Genomic DNA, 13675 nt, shown 5'->3' with positions numbered 1-13675 from the left:
TACCCGTCGCGGGCGCACCGACTGGGTCGCACGTGCTGTATGGTGTGTTGGGACAGCTTTCGGTCTAGGCTGGCTACCCAGTCTGTGGAGGTGGCAACAGACTTTGTCGACGGGATACAAACTGCGCTGAATTGTGCCACCACTACCACATGGGTGGACGTGGATAGTCCTGCGCCGGATATCGGCCTGCTTAATGTCTGGGCTGCTCGCAGGCAAGCCGATCTCGCAGAGTCTCGTAATTGTGCTTCCCCACACGCCAGCGCGCGCTTGCTTGCCATTCCTAACAGCAAAGGCACGGGATAATATAAGGAGCTGTCGCGTCGTCAGTAGAATACTTCGTGTCAGGGGTTTTTCTCAAAGACAAACAATGCCTCATTCCGGTGAAAATTCCTGTCGATGGAAAGTGGACAGTGACCTCCGCATTCGGCTGCTCAGACTTGCTTTTCCGCTAGGCTAGGTAACGAAAATTTCGCCAGTAAAGCAGCCAGATCGTTTTTTGCATTGTATATGTGCCACCTGTCCGAAATCTGCTGCCTTGCCCAAGATTCCTCCCTGCGCATGAGGACAAGCCTCCACTGACCTCTTAGGTCAAGGGTATTGGCACAGCTTTTACGATGGCATAATTGCTTGCGGCAATATACTGTGCTAAGCGAAAAACTGCGCTTGGTCGAGGCGCTATACCCTACGAAGCCTACAAAACTTTAAAAAATGAGGTGTTCGCTCAGCTCCATGATTCAGCCAACGAGGCATGACTCAGTGGCGTTGTTCCTGGCAGCTCTAAAGCAGCGCATGTCGTTTTTGTACAAACACCTGGCAAACCAGCCATGGTACAAGAAAACCTTCAGCCAATATCATAACGGCGACGATTTGCAACCTGCTAGATAAAATGTTAGCCATTCGTTTGTCGTGATGGCTTGAATATCATGGGTATTACCCCCCCCCCCGCTCAAATCGGCTTTCGCCCATCACTTGGCCCGGAGGATAGGCTTAGTGTTTCAGCAGCATCAACATTGGCGTCCACCCGCGGTCATCATGTACCATCCTGGCAATGAAATATCCAAACAAACGTATGATAACACCAGTCACGCCGCTATCCTGCACTCAGATGCTATGATCCACCTTTCCATTCGGGGGTGGAAGTTCGTCCAGTCATTTTGTCAACACAGGCCATTGTCAAATGCCTTCACGGAGAACCTATTGGATTCTTTGTCCCTGTACGTGGTGAGTCCCAAGGGTCAGTATCGGATCCGCCCTTGTTTATTATGGGGTTGATTACTCTGGCATGGCACCTTCACTATATACCGCATGTTAAATTTCTCATTTACCGCGATGACATCACGGTGTGGACTGCTCACCGTGACCTGGAATCTCAAGCGAGTAGCGTGCATTCAGCCCCAGATGTAAGCTCTGCCCTTGCCCCTTCAGTGGGCTTTCCGCTTTCAACAAGTAAAATATCGTACAGTTCTGTTGTAAACTACTGTGGCCACCGATGCATCATTGCTTCTCCCATGCGTCTTCAACTGGCTGGGCAGCAACTGCAAGAGAGCACAGCAATTAAAGTCTTGGGGTTGGTGCTACACCAGTCAGGAACGGCTACAGCTTGGCTAGCTCGGACTAAACACCAAGCTGCTGAAACGCTAGTGCTAGTACGCCGTATCGCTCACAAAAGCTGGTGGAGCCAGCTCACAAAAGGCGCGAGAAATATAGCAGTCTTACAACCGCCCATGGTGTGCTCTGCTAAGTTACAGCATTTGAAAGCAGCGCAGTGGCATTGACTTGAAGCAATAAACGGACACGCTATAAGACCACTTACTCATCTCCCACGCATCACCCCTATAGATGCTCTCAATGAACATGCCGAATTGATCTCGTTGAATTACCTTGTTCATCAACGTCGCTAAGCTCAAAAACAGAAGGCTTCGTTGTGTGACTCTGATCGAGCACTAGTAGATTATGCAGTCTCGCATACGCTGTCAGACCTAACACAGCGAGTACTTCCCTCGTTGCAGTTCGTGCAATTGGGCGGCAAGAAACCAACTCACTTTCGTCGCGCACAATCGAAGAATTCATCACCGACACGGATAGGCACCTTCCAACCGGCTTCACCGTATTATATATAGATGCCAGTATTCAGGACAACGTGATTACCAATGCCATTCATTGCACTAGCCACCACCCAGCCCTCAGTAAGACATCCATATTTAAGGTCCCGGAACTTCCAGCATCGTTCTGTGTTGTGCTTGTAGCCATTAGAGATTCTCGGCTGGCTGTAACCGCAATCACTTTTAATCCCGGGGCATGCAGCGTAATTCGCACCGATGCCCATTCAAGCAGTCCGCTTAATATGCTTAGTGAGCAGTAGTCCTATGCTGGCCCAGAGTATTCAATTCCTTGATGCACCAATTGCTCACAAGATTCTGATTGAATTGGTTCGCGTGACTGACTGGCCGACTACTTCAAGGAAGACGCAGCAGCCTCCTTTTCATTTCCGACTTCCCCGTTAGAGTTGGATGATGCGACCACCCTGCTGACTAGAAAAGAACACCTCCCGCGCAGCACACAATCTCTAATTCCACCGTGTGCTGTACCCTCCCACCCGGGATTTACCCTTGCCGATGAGGTTGCGCTTAGGAGGATCCGGGTGACGGTAGCCTAAACATCCGCCGAGACCCGCCAATGGCCTCATTTTCAAGATTATTTTAAAAGCCCCGGTTGCCCAGTTTGCCACCGCAGCGATGCAATAGCCGAAATACGCCAATTGCAGTGGTTTTACCGCGCTTTACGTCCTACGGAACTGCCACATCTTGCGTCCACGGGCCGCTGCGTAGACGACGTATCCGCATACAACGTAAGGATATATGGGCCATATCATCATTCTCTCTTCTTTTTTGACTTTATACGCTAAGCGAACATTTTTATGTCCATCTAATCACCTTTCCTCATCATCAACGCATGCCCTGATCTATGCCCAGCGGCAAAATAAACGATCTGAACCAGTACACGCGACCCCCCCCACACCCTGAGCCACAGGCTCGCATGCACGCACGCACACTCACACCAATACTCACAGTCACACTCGCACTCACACGCACACACACATTCACTCAACTCACACTCACACTCACACTCTCCCACACACAAACACACACTCTCACGCTCACACGCAAGCACACGCACACACACATACGAGGCAATCAGATGATGTTTAGTTGCTTCCGTTGTATGGGAGAAGAAAGCAAATTGCTACGTGTGCGACCACCTCTCAGGAATTGTGAAGTGCACACATAACAGCTCTCAGATGTTTATCTCAAACAAATATTTTATAGTACCTTGTACTGAATGGGTTAACTCAAAGGTAAACTCAAGTTTTCGGTGAACTTTTGAAAGCCGCTTCGGTATACAACGAACCAATTGAATAACAAATTACGGGTAAGAGAATAATGTTTTTGAGATTATGTGACTTTGCGATAATGTGACTTTGCGATTATGGTTTTTCTCTAATGTTTTGATAATAATGAACGCCAAATAAAGAAATGAAAACGCAGCCATGTAGACGCCATGTTCCTAACATTTGGAGACCATGTTCGATTGCGACTATGGCAACCTCTTTTAGTGCGCAGAGCTTAGGCATTCGACACTCTCGTTTCTCGGCTGTGTCAGCCTAATAGTAAAGAGAAAGAAACAAAACAAGCAAGACAAAAGGAAGAAGGGTATCTGTGAGGAAGAGAGCAGTATGCAGAGGACTGAAGACAAGCAGGTGCTGCGTGATGAACGCACATAACCCCTTTATGGTCCTCCACGTTGCTCATTTTTCTTTCAATAAGGCGACTCTCTCTCTCGTCATTGCAAGGCTATACTAAACCACTTGAAATATGGGCCATAGGCACAAACATGATTTATAAACACATGCTTGGTGGTAGCAATGTTCTAAGAGATCACGATAGAGCCGCGAGCGCTGCCTTGCGTTCGCTGATCACCCAATCACATAAAAACAGAGAATATCTGAGCCGTGACTAGAAAAACTGCAGTTTCATTTCCGCACAAATCGTGAGCCGTTTTTTTATTCATATCTGCCATTACATTATTACCACCACATACTCTCCAGTTGTGTAAGCTTAACTTTCCTGCAGGACCTTTCGGTTCGAAACCACCTTCGTTTAAACGAAAACAATTCGCTTTAACAATTATTTTGTTTCTGCCTACCTATGGCGCAGTGGTTGATCGGTCAAAGTTTTCAAAACAGGTATGAAATTCGTATGAAGTAGACCGAACAAAGGCAAACTTTTCACACAGTCGTACGAAAATAACTTAAAAACGGCGTGCCTCATACAGCAATGTGTAAATGCCAGTCCGCATCATGGCACAGAAATGATTTATATTCATACGCAACAAAACATTGATCGTCGTAATAATCATCATTACACAGCAGCTTAGGCCAATCTAGTTCTCCGGTTCGCACGTTCGCTCCAAAGCACCGGAATCACCCGCGGTTTTGTCACCTACCAGCCTCGGTACTTTTACTTTCTACGCGTGCAGATATGCATCTGAATCAAATGAGATGTTGGATGAATGTTGCTGCTTCCAGGTACTGCGCCAAATTCAGTTTCGGTGCACGTCTTCTTGTACCATCGCGCGTGCGTACAATTGCACCTGCCTGTGCCTCACTGCGTGTTTTGCGTGTGTTTTTGTAACATTGTCGACCCTCTTGTTATCATAATATCAATGGCAGCAGTATCTTTGCCTAATGTTTTTTTTTGTGGAACCGCGAAAATTTCATACGCGCCTAACAAGCAAATCGCAAAAGAGCAGTTAACATGTACTTTTTTTCGCATATAATTTTTTGTACTTGCACTCTGTGACGGCCCGATTCGGGGCTAACAGTATCAATACACAAAAGAAAATGAATCATTATGCCCAATACCCTGGTTAGTAAAGATGTATGAGCGAACGCAACATAATTAAATTTCAAGGGTTTTTGTACCAAAGCCTTACGACTTCATCACGTCTATAATTTTGTACATTTAAAATAGGCGCGCAGTCCAAGTAATATAACCGCTATTTTGATGCCAGATGGGTTCAATAAATCCAAGTACTGCTTACCTTACAAATATTGCGCTTTTAAAAACAGTATCGACTAGTTATTTTGCTACTTACCACGCAATTAGGGTTTGCCTATCTTTCAAATGTATTGGTCTGAGCTATGGACACAATAAATAGCGAGCAGTTTGCAGTGCGAGAATGTAAATTGCTGATGGGCATTTAAATATCTGTGATTTTTTCACCATTAGCCATCGTCAGCATTTCTTCTCTGACTATACTTTGATCTCTTTTTCAGCATCTGTTGAAGGTTATCAGTGCCAAATGAGGGAAGGAGGAAACGACACTCACGCATATCTCAGTGGTGCTTGCAACGCTACATTCCAAGAAATATGCAAAAATTTTACAAAGCATGTTGTATACAACTCGTCTTGCTACAACACAAAACTGAAATGACAAAGCTTGCAATATCTAAATTTAACGCATATTTTAGGTTCCAAATGGCTTGCTTAGTCCAATTGCTCTACCCACGTAGTTTCAAATCTTTTTTTCCTGCATGTGCACACTTACAGAAAATCGCCATATATATTTTGTTGATCGCGCGTATTTGAAACGCAATAAAGGCAATGAGTGAGGCGCACACCCTGGCGTCAGTTTTTCATAATGAATCAGACCCTTTCCAGAATGCACACGTCGACACTTGTATCCAATGGACAAATATTTTAAAGAAACCTGCGTATGATACAGGAAAAAAATATATGGAACGTGTTAGATGCACTTAGGACAAAGAAGTTAAACAACCCTCTCACAAAGAAATACCATAAAGTAGATTTCCAAAAGTAGGTTTCCCCAACCATTCCCCTTACCCGCAGCAGAAATCGCCTCATTGGAGTTCCAGTTGTGGCGGCACAAGAACAGCAGCTGGAATATTCCTACAACGACAAACGCACGAATGACTGAGTGGGCGCATTCAGTTTTGATTGTTAGGGAGGAGGGTCCCCTGACTCAGAATGAACTTTGATGACATAACAAGGTGACATGTGAAACCCCTTATTCGAATGTGCGGGTTTTTTTCCATGCCATTTTTTGTGCCTTCAATGTTTATTCAGAAACCATAAAGGGATATCTGTCGCTACATCCATGATGATGCAACCTAGAGCGAGATATGTGCGTACGCTATGTGGTTCCAATTATTAAATTTCCTGAGCCAATATAGAGTGCGCTAGGTTGGGCGTTTGTACCTTTCATACGCAATATAAAACAAGGTGATGAGAATACTGCCCTATGGCACTATTTCGAAGATTTGCAGCCACGTCAACAGCGCCATACAAGAGCTATATAAATTTTTATTTATTTGCAGGGTTCACACTATGTTGCGGTTTATTTATGAAGCAATGTGGCATCTTTAAATGCGGCTGTTTTTGGCTGCTTTTGTAATTTTGAAATACATTTTATTCCTGTTTTAACTCATGACTATATTTCACAGCTCTCCTTAGGTTAGTATACTGAAAGTTTATCTCCCTATAACGTTGTAGCCCAAGAAGCAAACCAGAGCTTGTTTAGCACCGCTTATTGTGACCTCCAATCGGGATGATTGGGTTCAGACAGAAGATGTTACAAGCCTCCCCTGCACGCGTGACGGCATCGGCCTCTTCTTCGTTGTCTCCTTCCCAATCTGATCACATTTCACAACATGCTTCAGAAATGCGCAATAATAAGGATGCTGTTGAGTTCTAATAACGAAGTACTTAAATTTCCAATTAGATGTGAAATTTTGTTTCTTGCCTCATGAAGGTAAGTATCTGAAATTGTTATTGCAGTCATGGCAAAAACTTATGGAATATGTACGAGCAGACGTGTAGGTTCTTGAAAAGTGATGTCGGGTGGCACGATTTCTGCATTTCTGTTTCTGAATTTGGGGAACCTATTCGCAGTGAAAGTGGTTACGCGAGCCATTACATACATGCTCTTGGTTCATCTGATTCCTACGACTTGACTCCTGTTTGATATTTCCTCTAACTTCAGTGAACTAACCCTGATTACTTGAGTGTTTCCTTGAATGCCAAATAAAAGTTTGTCGAGGCCTCCTCACGACGGCACTCGCTCGGTTGTAAAATTCAAGTGGCGGAACGTGCTCTGAAACGAAATGTGAATTACTTGTGACCTTGGGATCCAATTCACCTGGCCTGTTTCTGATATTTGCTGCTCGAGAAAGTCATTGCCCTTAGGATTCATATTCTTGAACAATCACTGAACGCTTATGCAGAACTCGGTGCCTCCAACAGGGCAGAAGGTGTTTAAATTTCTCGAGGGCTTCGTACTTCCTTCGCTTTTACAGCTAATATGAGGGCCTTTGTGTACAATGGTCTTGGAGACATGTACGCTTCCTTGAGAATGTTCTCTGTTGTCTGACTCTGCTAGATGTTCAACCTCTAAAATGGCAGTCTTTTGCCCTGCGGCGCTTTCTTCAATTGCTACAGGCAAGCCTTTACGTGCGCCTAGTCGACACTTAGTGACATGGCTTTCTCATTTCTACCACAGTACATTGTAAGAATGTTTGCTTAGCCTTGAGGTTTTTGTTACGGCGTTCAGTGTTCCCTGTCACCATTGTTCTCTAAACCCCCTCCGAGACTGTGACAAGAGCTTCTGGGGGAACTTTAAAGCTCGATCCGTGGGAGTACGTTATCGTATTTGCCTAAATTTCGCGCAGAGTCGTCGGTTCCGTCAACCGATATTGGTGGTTTCATATCTGAGGCACTTCAAAAGCATCAATTTAAAAAGTACTGCAGAAGTACTAGTAGTGAAAGTTCCTTGCAATCTTTGGAGCGGCTTGCAATTAGAGGAAAAGTTTTAGAAACCAGAATTAATCAACTGCTCCGCAGCGAGTCCATTCACCCGTAAGGTTCTTCGCAGCGTTTGCATTCCGAAGGTGCACCGGCTCACTCCCGCGTGCAACCCTTTCACCAGATATTTTGTATCTTTCCACTGGACCACACCTGTGCCCTCTCAAGAACAATATTGCTTTAGGTGTTGCTTGAATCAGCCTCTGATCTGGACACAGTCTCCAGCCATTGCTTGGATTCACTTTGCAGATTGGGTCACACCGAAGTGATCTCCAATCCTTTGAAACTTTTTACATCATTCTGTATTTTGTTCTTGCATTCTTTCACACGGTTAAAGAGTCTGGCCAATCCAAAGCAAAAATCTTGTTTCCACAGTTCTGCCCTCTTTTTTCTACTTTTATAGAGCCCTACAGTAATCCGTGCTGAGTCATTGCAGTCATAGAAATGCACCTATCTCCAGGAAACCTTACTGTTTAAAGGGACACTGAAGTGAATTTGTCAAGCTCCCGTTTTTGCTTGCACTGCGTAGACTGGCTCAAATTAGCCCACTTTTCATCGTTTAGCCGGTTGACAAATCAGTAATTATTTTACAAAGCGCCAAAGAAGAAAAACTACCATGCGCGGTTTGCGGCGGCCGCACCAACTAAAGCTGTGACGTTGGGAGGAGCGGGACCGTGATTGGACGATGCCCAAGGTGAGCAACCAAACAAGTTTCGGTTTCGGTTCTGTAAAACACAACCTGTGGCGTTGTTGGATGGGCATTCTCAATAACTCAGTAATCATCGTACCGCACTTCTGCCATATTGTCAGCTGTAAAAATGCATAAAGATAAGCTTCCCAGGACGGCTTGGAATCGTAGCATTCACTAGCCGAGGCCTACGCAGTGCATGGACGCCCTCCGCGTACCCGCAGACGCACAAATGTCATGCGCTTTTTCCCCCTATTTGGAGCTTGCCTCACTCATGCCTGTACCGTAAAATGCGTGTTCGCACCAGGCCAAGGGTCTGTTCATTCTGGCCTGTGCCCACTGCCCGCAAGCAGTCGGTGCTCATGGACAGCACGCCAACGAGAACTCGCTAGCTCGCCAGTGCCAGCCTGCGCGCGGTCTGTGAACTAGTTCGTGGAGCCATGAACGTTGCGGCCCAAACAAAGGTGAACTGAATGTAGAAAACATCGGCAAAAAACAAAAAAGTTAACTTACAAAAAAAAAACACCTACCCGCGGGGATTCGAACTCGTGGCTTGGAGACACTCGGCGGCGACATACCTGCAGCCTTAGACAACTCGGCTAGAGACGGGCTACGCCGGTCATGGTAATATATGGATATTGTACAACAAGTTTACATTTTTATTTAGTTTTTGCATTTCAAGCAGCTTAGGTGACTATTTGTTGTATTGTGCTCGTGCAGTAAGCGTCCCCCGAGTTTCCACAATAGCTCACGTCTAGCAATTGCATTTCGTAGACGGAAAAGCGTTCGCAGATGCGTAGTCGTGCTGCTGACCGCTGTGCTTGTTCGCCCAGCGCAAAAAAGTGCTTCCCGCACCCTATTTTTACGCTGTACGGTAAAAATATCAGTTGATTTTATTTCCTTAGTACCTATATTGACTTCGCTGACTCTTCTCCCGCCTTCAAGGTGCCTTATATTTTCCTACGGGCGTACCAGTCAGCGAAGCGTCGCATGTGCGCTTGTGCAGCGATTGTGTGAAGCGACCTTGACTTGGAGCAAGATACAGTGTGCAAACTAACCAAGTAAAGAAAGGCCCATTCTTCCATTCACAAACGTGTCCTGGCTTCGTTTCAACTGAGCGAACGAATTGCGACGGCCCGTCGGCGTCCGGCGGACGAAACGCTGGGCCGATTGACTCTGTCTGAAGGCCGGGGAGCCGTGCAGATAGCGCAGCCAATTGCGAGCTCGGCTCCTCTCGACGTCACACGAAAACGCCGCAGAAAATGGGCGAGCGTAAAGAGAGGAGGACAGCATTTTCGAATTAAGTTTTCTACTAAATAAAAGCGCGTAAACGCGCCCAGAGTGGTCGTAACATGGCCTGGGGACCTCGGACTACAATTTGCGCAAGTAATCCCGCAATGTTTACATATCACTTCAGTGTCCCTTTAAAGGAAAAAACTCCTGCATTGTTTTCTGTGACCGGCCCGCAAGTTTGGTTTGTTTGCCAATCCACTCAGAATAAAGATTTTTTCTTACATTAAACTTATTTTTCAACCTTGCAAAAAGTGTCAACACACGTATATTCCACGCACACCCTAGACAAAAAATGGCTACAAAACAACAAAACTCAGAAAAGACGCCTGCCATCGGATATTCACCATCTTCATCACCAGCCTATCTACGCCCACTGCAAGGGCAAAGGCCGCTCCCATTATTCTCCTATTTCCCGGTTATGTGCTCACTGCTACCAATTTATTCCCGAAAACTTGTAGAGCTAATAAGCCAATGTAACTTTCTCCCGCCCTCTGTCACGCTTGCCTTTTCTGGGGATCCACTCCGTTACGCTTAATGATCAACGGTTATCTTGCGTTCGCATTACATGCCCTGCCCACGTCCATTTCTTCTGAAGAATTCCTTCTAATATGTCCCTAACACACGTTTATTCCATAATCCAGTCCGATCTCTTCTTGTCCCTAAAGTTACACCTATCATCTTCCGTTCTATTGCTCGCTGAGTCGTCCGCAATTTAAGTTTACCTCTCTTAGTAAGCCTCGAAGTTTCTGCCCCATAGGTTAGTACTGGTAAGATGCATCTGTCGTACACTTTCATCTTCAGGAGCAATGTTATGTGGCCATTGATTACCTGAGAACGCCTGCCGAATGTACTTTACCTCATTCCTATCCTTCTAATTTTGTATGGCTCATGGTTTGGATCCGGGGTCACGACTCGGCCTAAGTAGATATATTCGCTGGCCAATTCAACTGCCTCGCCTCCTATCTTAAATCACTCTGCTGCCCCGAGGTTAGTGATCATTGCTTTAGTTTTCTGCATATTAATTTTGAAGCCCACAGTTCTACTGTGCTTGTCCAGTGCGGAAAGCATGCTTTGCAGTTCGTCCCACGAGTTATTTAGCAAAGCAACGTCATCAGCAGATCATATGTTGCTGAGGTGTTCTCTGTTATCACACTTACCACCACCTGTTCAAAATCGAATGTTCTGAATAGTTCTTGTAAACATGCTGTGAATAACATTCAATAGATTGTGTCTCCTTGCCTGATGCCCTTCTTTATAGGTATTTTACTGCTCTCTGTATGGAGGATGATGGTAGATATGGACCCATTGTATATATCCTTTGCTATATTTACGCAATTCTCGTGCACACTCTGGTTCTATAAAGCCTTATTGACTACTGTGGTTTCGACCGATTCAAATGCTTTCTCATACAATATCAAGGCTATATATTGCGGTTCAAAATACTTCGCGCACTTCTCAATCACCTAAATGATCATGGGAATATCGTCCGTTGTAGAATAGCCCTAACGATACCCTTCTTGTTATTTAGGTTGACTGAAATCTAAGGTGGCAGTAATTCTTTTAGAGATTACCTTGGTAAGTACCTTGTAGAGGACTGACAGCAAGCTCTTCTGCCCGTAATTTTGCAAGTCCTTCGTGTAACCTTTCTTATGGATTAGGATTATGGTCGCATTCTTCCAAGGTTCAGGTACAGTGGCGGTCATTAGGCACGGCGTATACAGGTTTGCCAGTTTTACCAATAGAATTTTCCGGCCATCCTTCCTGGTGTGTGCAGTTACCTGATCTTCGCCAGCTGCTTTCCCCCTTTTATTTCCTTCAAATTCCTCCTTACTTCTACTGTCTCTACTGGAGGGATGTCTATCTCCTCGTAACTACTTTCTCGTGCGGCATTATCCAGAGGTCCGGGCTACTGTTAAGATCTGTATAGAACTCATCGGCTACTGTGACGTTTCTATTGCTAGTTGTGATGATATTGCCTTGGGTGTTCTTACCTGCATCAATATAATTTTTTCCAAGGCCTAAACGCCTCTTCATAGCTTTGACGCTGCCCCCGTTATTCACAGCATATTCGATCCTCTCCATATTACACTTCTGTATTTCAGCTGTCTTAAGCTTATTGATTAACTTCGAAAGCGACCTTAGTTCTTTTCTCTCAGCTGCCGTCGAGATTGAAATGCTTTGGCGTGTCATATTATACCTATGTTTCGTTTCCTGGGAAAGTTTTCCAGTATGCTGCCTGGCCATCGTGCCCCTGACTTCTACAGCACACTCTTTGATAATGCGTGTGAGATTGTCATTCGCTTCATGTGCGTAAGCTCTGCTTCCTCGGTAAAAGCTGAATATCGGTTGTGAAGGGCGATGCTGAATTTTTCAACTTTACGTATTATTGCTAGCATATTGCTCGTCTTTTAGCTTGTTGCGGTCCCTCCCCAAATCTAACCTAATTCGAGATTTTACCATAAGGTGGTCCCTACACCTTACCATTTCGTGTACTTCCACATCCTGTACGACGCCGGGAGTATCTCTGAATATGAAGAGTGTTTCATTTTTATGCTCCTCATTCGGTCTCCTCGGCGCCGACTTCCGGCTCTCCCGTTTGCAGAAGAAACTGTTCATGATACGTATATTATTCTGTTCGGCGAACTCGACTAGTAGGTCCCCCCTGCTATTTCTACAGCCCAGAAAGTACTTACCAACTGCCTTGTCAACAGCTTGATTCTTACCTACTTTAGCATCGAAGCCTCACATAATTACGGTGTACTGTGCTCTTACTTTAGCCAAAGCCGATTCCACATCTTCATAGAAGTGTCAAGCAAGCTTGTCATCATTACTGCATTTAGGCGCGTAGCCCTGTACCACCTTGAGTGTGTACCTCTTATTAGGCCTAATTACAAGACCAGCTATCCTTTCGGTAATGCGATAGTATTGGTCTATCTTGCCCGCTATACATTTATTGACTACAAATCCCCCTCCCACTTCTCTTCTGTATGCTAGACCACGGTAACATAGGACGTGTCCAATTTTCAGCACTATAAGCGCTTCATCTGTCCTCCTAACCTCACTAAGCCCTATTGCATAACATTTATTGCCTCCTAATTCCTCGAACAACACCTCTTGACTCGCTTCGCGAGATAAATTTTTCGTGTTAAATATTGCCAGGTTCAGATTCCAATGGTGGCCTGTCCGGCTCCAGGGACCCTTAGCACACATGTGGCGTCACAGGTCTGACCGCCGCCGCTGTCAGTTACTTCACAGTCACTTGAGAATGGGGGCCGTAGTTTGATTGGCGTATTCATGGGAGGTTGTAACCATTACTACACCACGATGGCTATTTCTGCTCTGGTGAGGGAGTGCATTCCCGGCGATGGTCGCCGGAGTCAGCCGCGGACCATGTCTCATTCTGCAAATTCATCAACACGGAGAGGTTTTTTTTTCAATCTTGTGGAAATTGTCCGGCACCAGGATTCGAACCACGGTGCTTCTACACGTGAGGCGGATGATCTGCCTCTACGCCAAAGCTGCAGACTTTTTTCTTTGTTGCCAACAAAGACCAAAAACACATATACAGCAATACCAGCCGCAGTCACTGATAAAAAGAAAAACAAAAAAAACAAAAGCAAAAGGGGGACTGCACCACTATGAACGAGCAGTAAAAACGCACTTTCATGACAGCCAAGTCATCCATTTGCGACAATATTTCTTAATCATATTCTGCTCTATGGACACCTCGCGTAATTTACATATGCTTTCTGCAAAGTAATAGTATAGAGAACGAGCATTTACACCTGAATTACGTAGATAAATACGCCTCCTC

General features: G+C 45.3%; 1 long non-coding RNA gene across 1 annotated transcript in view; it reads left to right on the top strand.

The window, feature by feature from the left end:
• LOC144141752 (uncharacterized) overlaps positions 1 to 5670 on the top strand; it is a 71768-nt gene extending 66098 nt beyond the window's left edge. The window contains exon 6 of the long non-coding RNA XR_013316690.1: positions 5336 to 5670. This is a non-coding gene — a long non-coding RNA (uncharacterized LOC144141752). The remainder of the gene's footprint in view (positions 1 to 5335) is intronic.
• The last annotated feature ends 8005 nt before the right edge of the window (positions 5671 to 13675 follow it).

Source organism: Haemaphysalis longicornis, unplaced genomic scaffold (assembly GCF_048455015.1).
Source record: "Haemaphysalis longicornis isolate Haplotype H1 unplaced genomic scaffold, Haemaphysalis longicornis Haplotype H1 scaffold_6, whole genome shotgun sequence".
In the NCBI taxonomy this organism is placed as follows: Eukaryota; Metazoa; Arthropoda; class Arachnida; order Ixodida; family Ixodidae; genus Haemaphysalis; species Haemaphysalis longicornis.
This window is presented reverse-complemented; position numbering and strand designations above follow the sequence as displayed.